This window comes from Mustelus asterias, chromosome 4, assembly GCF_964213995.1.
Source record: "Mustelus asterias chromosome 4, sMusAst1.hap1.1, whole genome shotgun sequence".
NCBI classification, from domain to species: Eukaryota; Metazoa; Chordata; class Chondrichthyes; order Carcharhiniformes; family Triakidae; genus Mustelus; species Mustelus asterias.
In genome coordinates, this window is record NC_135804.1 from 137,709,026 (window position 1) to 137,728,832 (window position 19,807).

Here is a 19,807-nt window from a genome sequence, read left to right on the forward strand (position 1 = left end):
TTGGTGGGTGGCACGGTGGCACAGTGGTTAGCACTGCTGCCTCACAGAGCCAGGGTTCAATTCCAGTCTCGGGTCACTGTCTGTGCGGAGTTTGCACATTCTCCACCTGTCTGTGTGGGTTTGCTCCGGATGCTCCGGTTTCCTCCCACAGTCCAAAGATGCGCAGGTTAGGTGGATTGGCCATGCTAAATTGCCCCTAGTGTTAGGATTAGCAGGGTAAATATGTGGGGTTACAGGAATAGGGCCTGTGGTCGATGGGCCGAATCGCCTCCTTCTGCACTGTAGGTATTCTATGAGCCTAGGCCGGGCAACCTCTGAGAGTCCTGAGTGGGTGTCCCAGTGGTGTCTAGCTGCCACTCGTGCTCCCTGTGGGCAATCAAAAGCCCCTGCCTGACCCCTTCAAGAGAAGGGGCATCTGGAAGGAGCACAAGGTGCGTCGTCCCCCTCATGTGTTGCCACTGCAGAATCTCACCCATGGTTACTGTGATGGAGTGCAGGTCAGTGCACACCTCTGGCAGAGTCTGCTGAACTATGATCTCCATGAAGACCGCCAACCTCTCCGTGGAGGCTACCATGAATACTCATCCTCCAATATTCCAGTGAAAACAATCCAAGTTTTCTTCAGAGTCCATATCCTCCAAACCCCAGGCAACATCCTGGTAAATCTCTTCTGCACCCTTTCCAATGCATTAACATCCTTCTGGTAGTGTAGCAACCCAGAATTGTACACAATACTCCAAATGCGGCCTAACCAAGCTCTTCTACAGCTGCAACATGATTTTCCAATTCCTATACTCAATGCCCCGACCGATGAAGGACAGGATGCCATACGCCTTCTTGAACACCTTGTCCACCTGAGTTGCTACCTTCAGGGAACTGTGGATCTGCACACCTAGTTCCCTCTGTATGCTAACATTTCTCAGGGCTCTACCATTTATTGTATACTTTCCTTCTGCAGTAGACCTTCTAAATCATATCATCTCACATTTGTCTGGGTTAAATTCCACCTGCCATCTTTCGGCCCAGGTCTCTAGCCAATTTATATCCTGCTGTGACCTCCTCACTATCCACTACTCCCCCAATTTTTGTATCATCTGCAGATCAGGCCAATATATCCTTCCGCAAATAAGGGGACCAATACTGCACACAGTATTCCAGCTGCGGCCTCACCAATGCCCTGTACAGATGCAGCAAGACATCTCTGCTTTTATATTCTATTCCCCTTGCGACATAGGCCAACATCCCATTTGCCTTCTTGATCACCTGTTGCACCTGCAGACTGGGTTTTTGCGTCTCATGCACAAGGCCCCCTAGGTCCCTTTGCACAGTAGCATGTTGCAATTTTTTTCCATTTAGTTAATAATCCAATTTGCTATTATTTCCTCCAAAGTGAATAACCTCGCATTTGTCAACGTTATACTCCATCTGCCAGATCCTTGCCCACTCACTCAGCCTGTCCAAATCTCTCTGCAGACCTTCTACGCCCTCCACATGATTCACTTTTCCACTTATCTTTGTGTCGTCTGCAAACTTTGTTACCCTACACTCAGTCCCCTCCTCCAGATCGTCTATATAAATGGTAAATAGTTGAGGCCCCAGTACCGATCTCTGCGGCACGCCACTAGTTACCATCTGCCAACCAGAAAAGCACCCATTTATTCCGACTCTCTGCTTCCTGTCGGATAGCCAATCCCCAATCCACGCTAACACCCTACCCCCAACTCCATGTGACCCAATCTTCTTCAGCAAACTTTTGTGAGGCACCTTATCAAACGCCTTTTGGAAATCCAAAAACACCGCATCCACCGGTTCCCCTCCGTCAACCGCACTAGTCACATCTTCATAAAAATCCAACAAGTTCGTCAAGCACGACTTTCCCCTCATGAATCCATGCTGCGTCTGCTTAATCGAACCATTCTTATCCAGATGGCCTGCTATTTATTCTTTAATGATGGATTCCAGCATTTTCCATGAGGAAAGGTAAGAAGGCCTCAATGAACTACCACTGCTGGGATGGGTATTGAACGCTCACCATTGCCATCATTCTGCACCACACTCGCACCATCTGAGCTAACCAAACCCCCTGCTGTCCCTGGATCCATTCTGGTAAGTCTCTTCTCCACCCTATCTGAGGCCTTGAGGTTGTTCCTTCCACACAGAATTAGCCACAATACAACATCTGAGCCTTCCTCGTGTTTTATTATGTTTTTGCTTAACTTTCTGGCTTTTTTTGCTCCATGCCTTTATTAATTCAGCCAAAAGTTCCCACATGTCTCCAAAGACGTGCTCATGTGTCCTCAGGCATCGCTGTTCCTGTTATACCATTTCATTTATATTACCTCTCCTCATTCTTCCTACCAAAATTTATCATGATGTGGAGATGCCGGCGTTGGATTGGGGTGTGCACAGTAAGAAGTCTCACAACACCAGGTTAAAGTCCAACAGGTTTATTTGGTAGCACGAGCTTTCGGAGTGTTGCTCCTTCATCAGGTGAGTCTCACCTGATGAAGGGGCAGCGCTCCGAAAGCTCATGCTACCAAATAAACCTGCTGGACTTTAACCTGGTGTTGTGAGATTTCTTACTGTGCCAAAATTTATCAATTTATTACCTATTCTGCTATTAACACCTCGGCTAATCTTTATTGCACTGCTATCACCTATTCTGGGCCAATGCTTTATTTCTTTATCATTATCATTGCCGCTCTACTATTGTTACTGCTCTCTTCGGCTTCTGTTCATGAAACCTTTGGCATTTAATCTTTCCTGCCTTCCAACCTACCATAGAAACCATGCAGTGCAGAAGGCCCTTTGGCCCATCGAATCTGCACCAACTCTATGAAAGAACACTCTATCTAAGCCCTCCCCTCTGTCCTATCCCCATAACCCCGCACATTGATCATGGTCAATCTGCCGAACCTGCACATCGTAGGTACTAGGGGCGCAATCTTACCAGCTCGCTGCACCTATCAATCACCGCGGCGGGCCAGTAAGATTGAGTGCAAGGTCAAAGCTCTGGTTTACGCCCAGACACAAAGCCAAATTAAATATTAATTACCTGCTTTACATATTATTAAAGTTTATTTATTAATGTCACAAGTGGACTTACGTTAACACTGCAATGAAGTTACTGTGAAGATTAGTGAGCTCAGGATGGCATCATCCAGGCTCACTTGAACTAACCTCCTCGCTGGTTGGTCCTCATGCCAGTGAGAATCACAGCTGGTCTCCATCAGCGGAGACCAGGTGTGATGGCCTCGCTGAGGGAATTGGAGGCCATTGAAGCCCCATAGGTGGTCAAGGGCAGGGCTGAACAGTGCCCCTGGTGCTGTGCCAGCTTGGCACAACCCACCTGACACCCTGGTACTGCACACTGGGTGCGATTACTGTGCCAAGTCAGTGCCAAGGGAGCGGAGCCTGAGTGGGAGTGGAACCTGAGTGGGGCTGGGGCTATGACAGGAGCGGAGGCAAGGGGGAGCTCTGGGGGGGGGGGGGGGGGGGTGGGAAGAGGAGGGCTCTGCAGGAGGGGCAAAAGGGGAGGTCTGCAAAGGGGGTTGATTGGTGGGTGGGTATGCAAAGGGGGGTGATTGGCAGGGGGGTATGCAAGGGTGGGGTGAACAGTAGGGGTGAATTGCAATGGGAGGGGTGATCGGCCAGGGGGGTCTAAACCGACAAAGGTGGATGGGCGGGCATGCAGGGTGGGCCATTAAGTAGGTTGTAAAGGGAGACTCACCAGGAGGGTCCAGGTGCCCCGATGCCAGTGACCTGTGTTGCATGGGCGGGGGGGGTTACACTGCCTCAGGAGATCTGATTCCCGCCTGTAAGAGGAGGGGGCAAGGCCTAAGCTCGCTGGAAAATGCCTAGCGAGATCACTGCCTCTGGAAGATCGGGGCACCTGCGCAATGATGACCTAGGCAGTCTGCAGCCGGCTTCTTCGGCAAACTTAGGCTTCTGGTGAGAATCGCACATCTGTCCAAAAAAAGGGACAGAATGTCACAAACTCTGTTCAAACTCACGCGGAAAACAGGTCCGAAACTCTCCTGTTTTCTCACTCGTTTGCCAAATGTTTTGGGTAAGATTATGCCCTTAGGCTCAATTTAGCATGGCCAATCCACCTAACCTGTGCATCTTTGGACTGTCGGAGGAAATCGGAGCACCCGGAGCAAACCCACGCAGACACAGGGAAAACGTGCAAACTCCGCACAGACAGTGACCCAAGGCCGTAATTGAACCTGGGTCTCTGGGGCTGTGAGGCAGCAGTGCTAACCACTATGCCATCTATCCCTGATCTTCCCTTTTGTTCCACCTGACCATCCCTCGCCCTTCACCTCTCTTTTTTCCCCAGACTCTAAAGGGGCAATCTTATCCAAAAGATTCCAAGTGCCAAATGAGCATGAAATGAGCATTTCAGATTTGTTTTCTCGGTGAGACCACAAATGAAATCTAATGGCACTTAGTGCAAAAAATGATGCACAATCTGATTCCCGCCTGTAAGGGGAGGGGGCATGGCCTAAGCTCACTGGAAAACCGGCTGACCACACTAGAGGGCGCAAACACACATGGGCAGATCTCTCTGTTCTGTTCCGGTCGATTGCCCCCTCTAGTCGATCGCCAGTTACAGAGTGCGCAGCTTCCTGCCGTCCCTCCCCCCAGCCAATCACCGAATGCAGAGTGTGCAGCTTTCCCCTGCAGCCCTCCTCCCCTTAGGCCCTGCCCCCAATCATGGCCCCGCCCCTCCCCTTAGGCCCCTGCTCTCTCAGGTCCCGCCCCTTCGGCCCACTGCCTGGTGGGCAGTGCCAGGCTGGCAGTGCCTGGCTGCCCAAGGGGCACTGCCCACCTGCCCCCGATCTTCTGGGGGGCCTCAATGGCCTCCGATCCTACTGGCGAGATCGCCCCCTTGGGCGGTTTCTCTCTCCACTGATGCTGCCAGCCCTGCTGAATGTTCCCAGCACGTTTTGTTTTTATTTCAGATCTCCAACATCTGCAGTATTTTACTTTGATTATATTATTACTTCAATTCATACTTCTTTTCCTTTCATTTCCATCTGCCCATGTGTCTGCCCATTTTACCAGTTTGGAAATGACTAAATGACCCAATATTAAACTTATATAGACACTTGTTCATGGACGCATTAGCATCTCCACTATCCAGACTTACTAACTGTGATTGGATGAAATTGTTAGGACAAGACGTCCAATCAGGAAAGCTGTGTTTTAAGTTGTGAGGCAGGTCACCACTGGGACACATTTCAGTATGAAACACGCATCATCATTGGCTGCACATTCCGTCTCCTGGCAACCTTGAAACATGTTCTTCAAGTTCAAGATCGAGCTTTATTTTTAACCCAGGTTAACATTCTCAAGTCTGTCTAAAATTGTTTCTGGAGCTAAGTTCACAATCTTAACACTTTGCCGTTTAATTGCCAGTTGAAATGCCAGTTACACAAGCACACTTGTGCACAATTACATTGCTGACTGTTACATATCCTGTCGGACATGGAACATAGAATGATGAGGCATCTTGTTAGCCCTCTGAAATGAACCCTATTCAAGTGTCATTGTTGTTTTAATTGTATAGCCCGTGCTAAAGGGAATGCTAAAATGAGTTACATGTTGTTAATTTACACCTTCTCCTGTTGCTCTAATCACCCCGAGTGGGAGCGTTCTATAATATCATTTTAAGGATCATAAAAAGAAATTTTGTCTGTGTTTCAGACAATATGAATGAGATCTTGAACCCGAGGGAGATCAAGAGTATGTGTGTTTTATAAGCATGCAGTAACGATTTAATTGCAGCTTTCAGAATCTTCAAAGCTTCATCAACAGGTATGTCTTAAAGCTGACACAAAAGCTAATACTTTGCCTGCCAGAAATCTGAAATAAAGACGAAAAGTGTTGGGAAAAGTGAGCAGGTCAGGCAGCATCCATGGAGAGAAAGAGAGTAAATGTTTTGAGCCTATGGCCTTTCATCAGAACTGAAGAAAGATAAGCTTGCTGACTTCCAGATCGTAGTTTTGCACCTCTGTCACGAATATACAAAGAACAAAGAACAAAGAACAATACAGCACAGGAACAGGCCCTTCGGCCCTCCAAGCCCGCGCCGCTCCCCGGTCCAGGATTGAATCCTGAATCCAGGATCCCCGCCCAATTTTCCAGCCTATCTACATACCAATATCCTGTCCACCGAGCTGTCCCTCACAGCTACGATGCTTTGTTCATTACAACCTATTAACTCACCCCCACCCCCCAATTCCAGACCATGTGATCTCCAGGGAGAGGCGAAAACCCAGAGTGAAAAACCCCAGGGCCAATATGGGGAAAAAAAAATCTGGGAAATTCCTCTCCGATCCCCTGAGGCGATCGAAACGAGTCCAGGAGATCACAATGGCCCTGATCGGAAAATGCTTCCCAACCCTAGTCATTTCCACTTCCACGAACACCATATGAATTCCCTGCCCCCGAGACAGGTTCCCAACTATCCGCAGTCTCACTCTGTACTGGCACCAGCAAGATGATCATAGAATGAAGCCTTGAAACGAGAAACCAGGAACAATTAGCCCGCGCCGCTCCCTGGTCCAAACTAGACCACTCTTTTGTATCCCTCCATTCCCACTCCGTTCATATAGCTGTCTAGATAAGTCTTAAACGTTCCCAGTGTGTCCGCCTCCACCACCTTGCCCGGCAACACATTCCAGGCCCCCACGACCCTCTGTGTGAAATATGTCCTTCTGATATCTGTGTTAAACCTCCCCCCCTTCACCTTGAACCTATGACCCCTCGTGAACGTCACCACCGACCCGGGGAAAAGCTTCCCACCGTTCACCCTATCTATGCCTTCCATAATTTTATACACCTCTATTAAGTCTCCCCTCATCCTCCGTCTTTCCAAGGAGAACAACCCCAGTTTCCCCAATCTCTCCTCATAACCAAGCCCCTCCATACCAGGCAACATCCTGGTAAACCTCCTCTGTACTCTCTCCAAAGCCTCCACATCCTTCTGGTAGTGTGGCGACCAGAACTGGACGCAGTATTCCAAATGCGGCCGAACCAACGTTCTATACATCTGCAACATCAGACCCCAACTTTTATACTCTATGCCCCGTCCTATAAAGGCAAGCATGCCATATGCCTTCTTCACCACCTTCTCCACCTGTGACGTCACCTTCAAAGATCTGTGGACTTGCACACCCAGGTCCCTCTGCGTCTCTACACCCTTTATGGTTCTTCCATTTATCGTGTAGCTCCTCCCTACATTATTCCCACCAAAATGCATCACTTCGCATTTATCAGGATTGAACTCCATCTGCCATTTCCTTGCCCAAATTTCCAGCCTATCTATATCCTTCTGTAGCCTCTGACAATGTTCCTCACTATCTGCAAGTCCTGCCAGTTTTGTGTCGTCCGCAAACTTACTGATCACCCCAGTTACTCCTTCTTCCAGATCATTTATATAAATCACAAACAGCAGAGGTCCCAATACAGAGCCCTGCGGTACACCACTAGTCACAGGCCTCCAGCCGGAAAAAGACCCTTCCACTACCACCCTCTGTCATCTATGACCAAGCCAGTTCTCCACCCATCTAGCCACCTCCCCCTTTATCCCATGGGATCCAACCTTTTTCACTAGCCGACCATGAGGGACTTTGTCAAATGCTTTACTAAAGTCCATATAGACAACATCCACGGCCCTTTCTTCGTCAACCATTTTGGTCACTTCTTCAAAAAACACCACCAGGTTAGTGAGGCATGACCTCCCTCTCACAAAACCATGTTGACTATCGTTAATGAGTATATTCCTTTCTAAATGCGCATACATCCTATCTTTAAGAATCTTCTCCAACAACTTCCCCACCACAGACGTCAAGCTCACCGGCCTATAATTACCCGGGTTATCCTTCCTACCCTTCTTAAATAACGGGACCACATTGGCTATCCTCCAATCCTCTGGGACCTCACCTGTGTCCAGTGACGAGACAAAGATTTGCGTCAGAGGCCCAGCGATTTCATCTCTCGTCTCCCTGAGCAGCCTTGGATAGATTCCATCAGGCCCTGGGGATTTGTCAGTCTTTATATTCTCTAACAAACCTAACACTTCCTCCTTTGTAATGGAGATTTTCTCCAACGGTTCTACACTCCCCTCCGAGACACTCCCAGTCAACACATCCCTCTCCTTTGTGAATACCGACGCAAAGTATTCATTTAGGATCTCCCCTACCTCTTTGGGCTCCAAGCATAAGTCCCCACTTTTGTCCCTGAGAGGTCCGATTTTTTCCCTAACAACCCTTTTGTTCCTAACGTATGAATAAAATGCCTTGGGATTCTCCTTAATCCTGTCTGCCAAGAACATTTCGTGACCCCTTTTTGCTCTTCTAATTCCCCGTTTGAGTATTTTCCTACTTTCATTGTACTCCTCCAGAGCTTCCTCCGTTTTTAGCTGCTTGGACCTAACATACGCCTCTCTTTTCCTTTTGACCAGTCCCTCAATTTCCCTGGTTATCCACGGTTCTCTAATCCTACCCTTCCTATCCTTCTTTTTTACAGGCACATGCTTGTCCTTTAGCCCTAACAACCGTTCCTTAAAAGACTGCCACATACCAGATGTGGATTTACCCTCAAACAGCCTCTCCCAATCAAGAGCTGCCAATTTCTGCCTGATCCCAATAAAGTTAGCCTTCCCCCAATCCAACACCTTACCCTTGGGACACCACTCATCCTTTTCCATCACTATCCTAAAGCTAACAGAATTGTGGTCACTATTTGCCACATGTTCCCCAACCAAAACTTTGAAGACCTGACCGGGCTCATTCCCCAGTACCAGGTCCAGTATAGCCCCCTCTCTAGTCGGGCTGTCCACATATTGTTCCAACGAACCCTCCTGTACACATTTTACAAATTCCTCCCCATCCAGAGTCCCTGCCCTCAGCGATTTCCAGTCTATACCAGGGAAATTGAAGTCTCCCACTACAACAACCCTATATTTCCTGCACCTATCCAGTATCTCCTGACATATCCATTCTTCCACTTCCCTTGGGCTGTTGGGGGGCCTGTAGTACACCCCCAACATAGTGACTGCGCCTTTCCTGTTTCTAAGCTCCACCCAGAGTGACTCGCTACACGACTCTTCCGAATTGTCCTCCCTCTGCACCGCTGTAATATGCTCTCCAACCAATACCGCTACTCCCCCACCTCTTTTGGCCCCTCCTCTGTCTCGCCTAAAACACTTGTACCCTGGAATATTCAGCTGCCAGTCCTGTCCCTCTTTCAACCAAGTCTCTGTCACCGCAACCACATCCAAATTCCTCGTGCGCATTAAGGCCCCAAGTTCGTCTGTTTTACCTGCTACGCTCCTTGCATTGAAGTATAAGCACTCCAGACCCCCAGGCTCAGTGAGGTCGTCCTCCCCCAGAGTGCTCTTCTTCTTTGCCAGCATTGTCCCAGCCCCAAGCTCGTCCCCAGCCACCACACTTATAGACCTAATAGTTTGATCCCCACCCCCCTGCCATACTAGTTTAAACCCCCCCGAAGTGCATTAGCAAAGCTCCCAGCCAGGATATTTGTGCCCTTCCAACTTAGTTGTGACCCCTCCCTCTTGTACAGGTGCCATCCTCTCCTGAAAACCTCCCATTGGTCTATGAAAATAAAGCCCTCCCTCCTGGACCAGTCCTTTAGCCAGGCATTCATTTGAACCAACTCCCTATTCTTAGCCTCACTGGCACGAGGCATTGGGAGCAGCCCAGAGATGGCCACCCTAGTGACCCTACTTTTTAACCTATTTCCCAACTCCCTGAATTGCTCTCTTAGGACCCCCCTACTCTTCCTATCTACGTCATTTCCACCAATTGGAAACAGTTTCCAATTCTCTTCCCTTATTAAATAATGCGCTAAGGCAGACTTTCCTCTGTTTCCACAGCTAGTAATTCCCAGAACAGGCTGCTAGGGGTTTATGCCTTGAGGGGCGCCACTCCACATCAAGCGTGGCTGACCAGAAGTCTCTCCCGCTCTTACTTCCAGCCACTGGCTTGTTGGAAGGGTTTTGCAGGTTGATATTCAACCTGACTGACTGTATTATGAAGGCACCTTCCACGGCCATCAAGTCCTCTGATCTTTGGATAAGTGTTCTCCAAGGTGGCCTTCACGACACATGACAACGCAGAGTCGCTGAGCAGAGACTGATAGCCAAGCTCCGCACACATGAGGACGGCCTCAACCGGGATCTTGGGTTCATGTCACACTATCTGTAACCCCCATGACTTGCCTAGGTTTGCAAAATCTCACGAACTGTCCTGGCTGGAGACAATACACATCTCTTTAACCTGTGCTTAACCCATCTCCACTCACATTGTCTGTACCTTTAAGACTTGATTACCTGTAAGGACTGGCATTCCAACCATTATTTTGTAAATTGAGTTTGTGTCTTTATATGCCCTGTTTGTGAACGGAAATCCCACTCACCTGATGAAGGGGCAGCGCTCCGAAAGCTTGTGGCTTGTGCTACCAAATAAACCTGTTGGACTTTAACCTGGTGTTGTGAGACTTCTTATCAAGTCCTGGGGCAGGACCGGAACCCAGAGTTCTAGCTCAGAGGTAGGGACACTACCCATTGTACCACAAGACCTCCTTTAATATACTGTGCTGCGTGCAAAATTTGGTTGTTGTTCCACATGCAATACTTTAAGTTAAGTTGAGAAAAAAATAACTGAGTGAATGATGTCTTGGAGACAGGGTGCAAGTTGTGGTCTTAGTTTACTCATGAAACACTGCAGAGCTTCTGGACCTAAGTACACATTGTAGATCATTTAAATCAATCAGGTTATAGTCTGCCGCTGCTAATTAACAATCTTACCTTCAAGCATACTTTTCCAGCTCACTGCATCCAACTCTGTCTTCTGACCTTTGTAATGACCTTTATTTAAGGTTAAGACATTAGCTTCAGACTCAAGTTTCTCACTCTCATGTTCTGATCACTTTTACCTAGCGGATCCTTGACTATGAGATCATTAATTAATGCTGTCTCAATACATATTATCAGGTCCTAAATAGCCAGTCAATGGTTGGTTCCATAATGCATTGTCCTAGGAATTTGTACAAAATAGACTTACAAACTCATCCTCTGGGCGATGTTTAACAATCTGATTTGTCCAATATACATTAAGATTTAAATTAGCCTGGATTATTACTCCACACAGACTGGTCTCGGATGCCACTGATAACCGTGGGTGTCTCTCTCTCGCAGGTGTTCAAACCACAACCTGGAAGTGTCACGCTTTGGCAGCTTCGCAAGAGAGAGGGAGAAAGACTCTCTGTTTATTCCTGACCAGTGAACTCACCCTGATGCGACACGAGTTACCCTGGCTGCCACCTACGACCGTGTATCTCTCTTTCTTGAAGATAGTGAAATACAACCCAGAAGTGCCACACTGGGACAGCTTCACAAGAAAGAGGGAGAGAGGGACCACTGTTCATTCCTGACTAGTAGACCCCCTTGAGTGAACAGTTTCGAAGTGCTCGGCCCCTTTATGGTTCTGTACCCCGGAATTATGTTCTAGCTTTTTAGTGACTCACCAAGAGGGACAATGAAAGAGAGAGACTAGTCAAAGTTAATTTAAAATAATTTATTCAAGAATAACTCCAACCAAACTCAGTCAATAAAACACAGACACTACAATACTATGCTACGGAAAGAAAACTCGAATGGCACAACGTAAATTCTTTGCATTAGACGATTTACACAAAAATAAGAAGAATCCTGGACCCCTCCTCAGCATTTACCTAATTGGGGGATTTCTGAAGGCTGAGAGAATATATTCACCACTCCTCGGATCGTTTTAAAAATAAAAGTCCTTGCTGCTGCTGAGAAAATAGTTGATATCTTGCTTGCTGCTCTCTCTTCCTTGTTCTTTCCTCTGCCCATGAAGTAGTTGTCTGGCTGGACACCTGAATTCACTCCTTTCTGACTTCACACAACTCTCCTTTCCGAGTTAACTGCTGAATGGTCAACCACCTCCTTTCGGGCAAGAGTTCGATATTTTTAAAAGGCCGTTCCCTTAATCAAATTGGCTGACTCCTCCCATCGGTCAATTTTAAAATAATGGGGTGCAAAGTGCTTACAAGATGGAACCGACATTGATCAGTTTCAATGACAAAGACCCAAACTGTTTTAGGAGGTATCTGATGTACTGCTGAGTGTCCCAAGGTGGTTTCCTGGAACTGCTAAATGTTTTCCCATTAGTGGAGGCTTATTCCATATAGCTGGCATAATACTCGTTACCATTTCTATTGTCTCTCCTGTACTTGGCAAGAAGTCTCACAACACCAGGTTAAAGTCTAACAGGTTTATTTGGTGGCAAACACCACTAGCTTTCGGAACTGGCTGTTCCTTCGTCAGGTAGGTGGGAGTTCTGATCACAAACAGGGCATACAAAGACACAAACTCAATTTAGAATTTACATGAATTGGAATGTGAGTCCTTACAACTAATCAAGTCTTAAAGGTACAGACAATGTGAGTGGAGAGAGCATTAAGCACAGGTTAAAGAGATGTGTATTATTTCCAGACAGGAAAGTTAGTGAGATTTTGCAAGTCCAGGCAAGTTGTGGAGGTTACAGATAGTGTGACATGAACCCAAGATCCCAGTTGAGGCCGTCCTCATGTGTGCGGAACTTGGCTATCAGTCTCTGCTCAGCGACTCTACGCTGTCGTGTGTCGTGAAGGCCGCCTTGGAGAACGCTTACCTGAAGATCAGAGGCCGAATGCCCGTGACCGCTGAAGTGTTCCCCAAAGGGAAGAGAACAGTCTTGCCTGGTGATTGTCGAGTAGTGTTCATTCATCCGTTGTCGTAGCGTCTGCATGGTCTCCCCAATGTACCATGCCTCGGGACATCCTTTCCTGCAGCGTATCAGGTAGACAATGTTGGCCGAGTTGCAAGAGTATGTACCATGTACCTGGTGGATGGTGTTCTCACGTGAGATGATGACATCCGTTTCAATGATCCGGCACGTCTTGCAGAGGTTGCTGTGGCAGGGTTGTGTGGTGTCGTGGTCACTGTTCTCTTGAAGGCTGGGTAGTTTGCTGCGGACAATGGTCTGTTTGAGGTTGTGCGGTTCTTTGAAGGCAAGAAGTGGGGGTGTGGGGATGGCCTTGGCGAGATGTTCATCTTCATCAATGACATGTAGAAAGCTCCGGAGAAGATGTAGCCTCTCCGCTCCGGGGAAGTACTGGACGACGATGGGTACTCTGTCCAGCATGTCCTGTGTTTGTCTTCTGAGGAGGTCGGTGTGGTTTTTGGCTGTGACATGTCGGAACTGTCGATCGATGAGTCGAGCACCATATCCTGTTCGTATGAGGGCATCTTTCAGCGTCTGGAGGTGTCTGTTGCGATCCTCCTCATCTGAGCAGATCCTGTGTATACGGAGGGCTTGTCCGTAGGGGATGACTTCTTTAACATGTTTAGGGTGGAAGCTGGAGAAGTGGAGCATCGTGAGGTTTTCCATGTGTTTGCGGTACAATGAGGTACTGAGGTGACCGTCCTTGATGGAGATGCACGTGTCCAAGAATGTAACCGATTCCGGAGAGTAGTCCATGGTGAGTCTGATGGTGGGATGGAACTTGTTGATGTCATCATATAGTTGTTTCAGTGATTGTTCAGCATGAGTCCAAAGGAAGAAAATGTCATCGATGTATCTAGGGTATAGCATCAGTTGAAAGTCCTGTGCGGTGAAGAAGTCTTGTTCGAGTCTGTGCATGAAGATGTTGGCATATTGAGGTGTGAATTTGGTCCCCATGGCTGTTCCGTGTGTCTGGATGAAGAACTGATTGTTGAAGGTGAAGACATTGTGGTCCAGGATGAAGCAGATGAATTGTAAAATTGCACCTGGAAACTGCCAGTTGTTGGCGTTGAGTACTGAGGCCGTTGCTGCAATGCCATTGTTGTGGGGGATGCTGGTGTAGAATGCCGAGACATCCATTGTGACGAGGAGTGCTCCTGGTTCAACTGCACCATGTGTGCTGAGTTTCTGTAGGAAGTCCGTAGTGTCGCGACAAAAGCTGGGGGTTCTTTGTACGATGGGTTTCAGAATGCCCTCGACGTAGCCGGAGAGGTTCTCACACAGGGTCCCATTGCCTGATACGGCCGGGTGTGTTTGCCTTGTGTATCTTCGGGAGGCAGTAGAGATTTCCAACGCGGGGAGTATGTGGGATGAGGGCACAGAGGGTGCTCTGAAGGTCCGGATCAAAGGTCTTGATCAGTCTGTTGAGTTGACAGGTGTGTTCTTTGGTTGGATCTGCAGGTAACTGTCTGTAGTGTTCCTCATTGTTCAGTTGTCGGTACACTTCTTTGCAGTAATCCGTTCTGTTCGGTATGACGATGGCCCCTCCTTTGTTTGCTGGTTTGATAACGATGTTGCGGTTGGTCTTGAGAGCGCGGATGGTTTACCCCAGTCCAACGCCGGCATCTCCACATCTCCCCTGTACTTGGTCAGGGCTATCGACACCCCTCTGCATAATCCTGTCAGATAGCTTTGCCACGACTCATGGCCCCCTTTGTTCACTCCTTGGATGGTTTTGGTGGTGTTGTATATTCCAATGTCTGGTTTGCAGCCATTTTGCTTGAATGCAACCTTTAAAATAATACTGTCTTCAAAATGTCTGTTGTTCCACTTGAAGTTGGCCATATTGTATCAGGTTTAATATAATATCCGTGTATCCCATGGAGTTCATCCAAATGATGGATTTGCTACATCTTACACAGCTCACATCTCCTTTCGCAGGAAGCTAAGGAAATTTAGCATGCCCGCTACAACTCTCACCAATTTCTACAGATGCACCATAGAAAGCATTCTTTCTGGTTGTATCACACCTTGGTCTGGTTCCTGCTCTGCCCAAGACCACAATCAACTACAAAAGGTCAAGAATGTAGCCCAGTCCATCACTCAAACCAGCCTCCCACCCACCGACTCTGTTTACACTTCCCGCTGCCTCGGAAAAGCAGCCAGCACAATTAAGGATCCCACGCACCCCAGAAATACTCTCTTCCACCTTCTTCCGTGGGGAAAGCGATACAAAAGTCTGAGGTCATGTACCAACCGACTCAAAAACAGCTTCTTCCCTGCTGCCATCAGACTTTCGAATGGACCTACCTCGCATTAAATTGATCTTTCTCTACACCCTAGCTCTGACTATAACACTACATTCTCCACTTTCTCCTTCTTTATGTACTGTATGCTTTGTCTGTATCATGCGCAAGAAACAATACTTTTCACTGTATACCAGTGACAACAATAAATCAAATCAGATCAAATCAAATCAGCTTCTCCAGGGCAATGAATGCTGGCATTGATGTTGATATTTACAGCTTGTGATGTTTGTCTGAGATTAATAATAATCTATTCATTATGAAGCAGAAAAGTGTTCCAAATTTTAATAAGAGGTTATTGTATTCACATAATTTACCTACACTGTTGTGCTTAACATATTCATAGTTTCCTACTTTGGGTTACATAGTTGTATGTTCACGAGTGATAGGAGGTTGGGTGTATCAACAAATCAAAAAAAAACTTTTTTTAATGGCTAAGCCAGGATTTATTACCCATCCCTGACTCTTGTAATGCTGAGCTGCCTTCTTGAACCGCTGTAGTCCATGCAGTGTAGGTACACCCACAGTGCTGTTAGGAAGGGAGTTCCAGAATTTTGACCCAACGACAGTGAAGGAATGGCGATATATTTCCAGGTCAGGATGGTGAGCGGCTTGGCAGGGAATTTGCAATTGTGGTGTTTCCACCAATGTTTCCAGCCCTTGTCCTTCTAAGTGGTAGCAGTCGCGGGTGTGGAAGGTGATGTCAAAGGAGCCTTGGTGAGTTGCTGCAATTTTTTAGATGGTACACACTGCTGCCATTCCACGGTAGCGGTGGAGGGAGTGAATGTTTCAGGTGGTGGATGGGGTACCAAGCAGGCTGCTTTGGCCTGGATGGTATCGAGTTTCTGGCGTATTATTGGAGGGACATTCATCCAGCAAGTATTCCATCACATACTTAAAGTTTATTTATTAGTCACAAGTAGGTTTACATTAACACTGCAAATAAAGTTGCTGTGAAAATCTCCTAGTCACTGCACTCCGGCGCCTGTTCGGGTACACCGTGGGAGAATTTAGCATGGCCAATGAGCCCAACCAGCATGTCTTTCGGACTGTGGGAGGAAACCGGAGCAAAACCACACAGACACGGGGAGGACTGCACAGGCAGTGACCCAAGCCAGGAATTGAACCCAGGTTCCTGGCGCTGTGAGGCAGCAGTGCTGACCACTGTGCCACCGTGTTGCCCCTTGGCAGGTGCCTTTGGTGGACAGGCTTTGGGGTGTTCCCGAGTTACTCTGTGTAGAATCCCCAGCCTCTGACCCGTTCTTGTAGCCACAGTATTTATATGGCTGATCCAGTTGCTTGATTTAATATAGCGCGTGCAACTGAGCAAAATGCCCCAAAAATCAGCAGTCACAAAGCCTGACCAGCTATTAGTTGCAGGACAGGACTTTTTAATTCAGTCCTGGCCAGTTTTCCCTATTGACACGAGAGCAGAAACTAACACGTCTAATTCAGCCCAATGGAAATGCCAGATTCCGCCCCCCTCGGAAGTCAATTACATTTCACAAAATTCAAAACTAATCTCAAACATCACTAACAGCCAGCACACTGCCCCGAGCTCAAACTCCAAAGCTGTGTTGCGACATGGAATCAATTTGTTACATTTAAGGTAATGTAACAGGTAAAGTAGCAATTTTACGGGAGCAGAGGGAAGGGCATCCATTCATGAAAAGTTGGTCAATTTATAATTTCCCTGGAGCGAAAATAAAGTTGCCGACACTCTGAGAGGCTGAGCCACCCCTTTAAGACCCTTTAATGGTCTGTTCCTGTCTTTGTGACGCTGGGGAGATTTGAAACATGCTCTGAGCGCTCAGCGGAAATTGCGCTGAAGGTGGTTGGGATTGGATTTCCTGAAACTTCCGCCTTCTGTCAAAGAAAAACATTCAGATTGAGACGTTAAAGAGGCAGAAAGAGTTACAGATATCAATCTTGGAGCTGTTCCAGAAGAATTACAGCCGATTGTAAATTACAGTCACATTTCCATTCTGTTGCTCAGTGTGTGTGAGTTACAGTCACATTTCCATTCTGTTGCTCAGTGTGTGTGAGTTACAGTGACATTTCCATTCTATTGCTCAGTGTGTGTGAGTTACAGTAACATTTCCATTCTGTTGTTCAGTGTGTGTTACAGTAACATTTCCATTCTGTTGCTCAGTGTGTGTGAGTTACAGTAACATTTCCATTCTGTTGCTCAGTGTGTGTGAGTTACAGTGACATTTCCATTCTATTGCTCAGTGTGTGTGAGTTACAGTAACATTTCCATTCTGTTGCTCAGTGTGTGTGAGTTACAGTAACATTTCCATTCTATCGCTCAGTGTGTGTGAGTTACAGTCACATTTCCATTCTATCGCTCAGTGTGTGTGAGTTACAGTCACATTTCCATTCTATTGCTCAGTGTGTGTGAGTTACAGTAACATTTCCATTCTGTTGCTCAGTGTGTGTGAGTTACAGTCACATTTCCATTCTATCGCTCAGTGTGTGTGAGTTACAGTAACATTTCCATTCTGTTGCTCAGTGTGTGTGAGTTACAGTAACATTTCCATTCTATCGCTCAGTGTGTGTGAGTTACAGTAACATTTCCATTCTGTTGCTCAGTGTGTGTGAGTTACAGTAACATTTCCATTCTGTTGCTCAGTGTGTGTGAGTTACAGTAACATTTCCATTCTATCGCTCAGTGTGTGTGAGTTACAGTAACATTTCCATTCTGTTGCTCAGTGTGTGTGAGTTACCGTAACATTTCCATTCTATCGCTCAGTGTGTGTGAGTTACAGTAACATTTCCATTCTGTTGCTCAGTGTGTGTGAGTTACAGTAACATTTCCATTCTGTTGCTCAGTGTGTGTGAGTTACAGTAACATTTCCATTCTGTTGCTCAGTGTGTGTGAGTTACAGTAACATTTCCATTCTATCGCTCAGTGTGTGTGAGTTACAGTAACATTTCCATTCTGTTGTGCAGTGTGTGTGAGTTACAGTAACATTTCCATTCTGTTGTGCAGTGTGTGTGAGTTACAGTAACATTTCCATTCTATCGCTCAGTGTGTGTGAGTTCCAGTAACATTTCCATTCTGTTGTTCAGTGTGTGTGTTACAGTAACATTTCCATTCTATCGCTCAGTGTGTGTGAGTTACAGTAACATTTCCATTTTGTTGCTCAGTGTGTGTGAGTTACAGTAACATTTCCATTCTGTTTCTCAGTGTGTGTGAGTTACAGTAACATTTCCATTCTGTTGCTCAGTGTGTGTGAGTTACAGTAACATTTCCATTCTGTTTCTCAGTGTGTGTGAGTTACAGTAACATTTCCATTCTGTTGCTCAGTGTGTGTGTGAGTTACAGTAACATTTCCATTCTGTTGTTCAGTGTGTGTGAGTTACAGTAACATTTCCATTCTATCGCTCAGTGTGTGTGAGTTACAGTAACATTTCCATTCTATCGCTCAGTGTGTGTGAGTTACAGTGACATTTCCATTCTGTTGCTCAGTGTGTGTGAGTTACCGTAACATTTCCATTCTATTGCTCAGTGAGTTACAGTAACATTTCCATTCTATCGCTCAGTGTGTGTGAGTTATAGTAACATTTCCATTCTATTGCTCAGTGAGTTACAGTAACATTTCCATTCTATTGCTCAGTGTGAGCTACAGTCACATTTCCATTCTATTGCTTGTGTGTGAGTTACAGTATCATTTCCATTCTATTGCTCAGTCTGTGTGAGTTACAGTCACATTTCCATTCTATTGCTTGTTGTGTGTGAGTTACAGTAACATTTCCATTCTATAGTTCAGTTTGTGTGAGTTACAGTCACATTTCCATTCTATTGCTTGTTGTGTGTGAGTTACAGTAACATTTCCATTCTATAGTTCAGTTTGTGTGAGTTACAGTCACATTTCCATTCTGTTGCTCAGTGTGTGTGAGTTACAGTAACATTTCCATTCTATTGCTCAGTCTGTGTGAGTTACAGTCACATTTCCATTCTATTGCTTGTTGTGTGTGAGTTACAGTCACATTTCCATTCTGTTGCTCAGTGTGTGTGAGTTACAGTCACATTTCCATTCTATTGCTTGTTGTGTGTGAGTTACAGTCACATTTCCATTCTATCGCTCAGTGTGTGTGAGTTACAGTCACATTTCCATTCTATTGCTCAGTCTGTGTGAGTTACAGTAACATTTCCATTCTATTGCTTGTTGTGTGTGAGTTACAGTAACATTTTCATTCTATTGTTCAGTGTGTGAATTACAGTAACATTTCCATTCTGTTGCTCAGTGTGTGTGAGTTACAGTAACATTTCCATTCTATTGTTCAGTGTGTGTGAGTTACAGTCATATTTAGATTCGGTTGCTCAGTGTGTGTGAGTTACAGTAACATTTCCATTCTATCGCTCAGTGTGTGTGAGTTACAGTAACATTTCCATTCTATCGCTCAGTGTGTGTGAATTACGGTAACATTTCCATTCTATTGCTCAGTGTGTGTGAGTTACAGTAACATTTCTATTCTGTTGTTCAGTGTGTGTGAGTTACAGTGACATTTCCATTCTATCGCTCAGTGTGTGTGAGTTACAGTGACATTTCCATTCTATTGCTCAGTGTGTGTGAGTCACAGTCACATTTCCATTCTGTTGCTCAGTGTGTGTGAGTTACAGTGACATTTCCATTCTATCGCTCAGTGTGTGTGAGTTACAGTAACATTTCCATT

The 19,807-nt window shown here is 46.4% G+C and overlaps 1 protein-coding gene across 4 annotated transcripts in view; it reads left to right on the forward strand.

Moving 5' to 3' along the window:
• The first annotated feature begins 16,931 nt into the window (after window positions 1–16,931).
• radx (RPA1 related single stranded DNA binding protein) overlaps window positions 16,932–19,807 on the forward strand; it is a 71,272-nt gene continuing 68,396 nt past the window's right edge. Inside the window, exon 1 of one of the 4 annotated variants that reach the window (XM_078211785.1) lies at window positions 16,932–17,088. The gene's annotated coding sequence lies outside the window, so the exon portion shown is untranslated. Of the gene's footprint in view, window positions 17,129–19,807 lie in introns of all 4 variants that reach the window. The other 3 variants (XM_078211786.1, XM_078211784.1, XM_078211787.1) reach the window with 3 other exon arrangements.